The following is a 1,722-nucleotide window of genomic DNA, read 5'->3' on the forward strand; positions in this document are numbered from 1 at the left end:
ATTTTAAAACCAATCATTATTAACATTTCAACATTTTAATCTCTTATCAACTCTTAAACCATTTAAGTTTTCTATTTCTAATACAATACTACAATATCATCTTATGTACCTTGCAAAATCTCTTTGCAGAAATTATACTTATCCTTTATCCCTGAAAAAGATTCCTTTTTTCCCATTTAATTTCAAAACTTTGTAGCTTTTCTCCACAACAAAGCAGATCTGTCAAATTTTTGGATGTCAACACCTGCAAAGGCCTTCAAAATTGCACATGAGGAAGCATTCAAAAAGTTGCTGCCTTTTGCAACAACCTACCTTTGCAAACAAGGATTTTCCACTCTTACGAACATAAAAACAAAGAAAAGAAATCGATTGGACCCGGAAGACTGTATCCATATTGCTCTGACATCAAAATGTCCCAATATTGATGATCTCGTATCCAAGATGAAGCAACATCATTTCTCCAAAACCTGAAGTTTTCAAGTAAGTTGAAGCTTTCAAAGTAATTTTAAATACATCCAATAACATTTTGAATTCAAATAGTGTATGATTTCCTTTCTTTCAAATCAAGGGGGTAACGTCGGCGTTTATAAATTTTTTTGGGGGGTAAAAGGTAACAAAGTTCCCTGACCCCTGATATATATCAACATTTTTCTAGATTTTTTTATTTTGGATAATTGGAATGTAAATTAAATCTGTGATCTAAATTGTGGCCTATATTTCTTAGGCGTATGCTACCATTCAATGCAGCGAAGCAGCCATCAGAGGCAATGAATTGTGTTGGGGGAGAATATAGAGAGAGGACTCCCCCGCCAAACTAGGTTTCCATAGTTATTTGGGGTTGGGTTTTTTTTAGGGGAGCTTGTTTTTTGCCTTATTCATATTCCCTCACGCCCTTTGTATCAGCAAGAAAAATGTTTTGCCCAGTTTAAAATAACACTTCTCCTTATGAAGATTTTAAATAATGAAGTAATGCAGGTAGTCTTACAAGTTACAACCATTTGTTTAACAACCATTTAAAGTTTCAATGGCCCTGAAAAAAGTGACTTACAACCGGTCCTTGTACATACAACTGTCACAGCATCTCTACAGTCATGTGATCAAAATTCAGACACATGTCAACTGGCATGTATTCATGACAGTTATAACACTCCAGGCTCAAGTAATCATTATTTGCCAGCTTATTTTTTTGGTTGGTTGTTTTGTGGTCCATTTTTATTATTTTCACAAATAACTCAAGTAGGTGAACATATTCAAACAATCACCCCTTCCTCCTATTTTCCTTACAACAACAACCTTGTGAACTGAGCTGAGCTGAGAGAGAGTGACTGGTCCAAAGTCACCCAACTGGCTTTCATGGCTAATATGGGATTAGAATTCACAGTCTCCCAGTTTCTAACCTGGTGCTTTAACCATTAAACCAGACTGACTTCCCAGCCAGCTTCCAACAACCAATAGAGGAAGCCAGATTTTCTGAGTAATACAATTCACTTAACAACTGTGGCAAAAAAGGTCATAAAATTGGACATGACTCACTTAACAAATACCTTGTTTGGCAAGGTAATTTCTGAAGCCAATTGTGATTCTAAGTTGAGGATTACCTGCATTATAGCTCAACTTTCATTGAGAGAGAAATGCTTTCATTTTTATCGCTCATGAATTTGTTAAGTATTTCATATTTGCTACCTGAAAATACTTTTATATAAAGTATTAATTAATTCTAAA

The sequence above is a fragment of the Notechis scutatus genome, chromosome 1 (genome assembly GCF_049901735.1).
Source record: "Notechis scutatus isolate UNSWTSFEM ecotype Mainland chromosome 1, rNotScu1.2, whole genome shotgun sequence".
Taxonomy (NCBI): Eukaryota; Metazoa; Chordata; class Lepidosauria; order Squamata; family Elapidae; genus Notechis; species Notechis scutatus.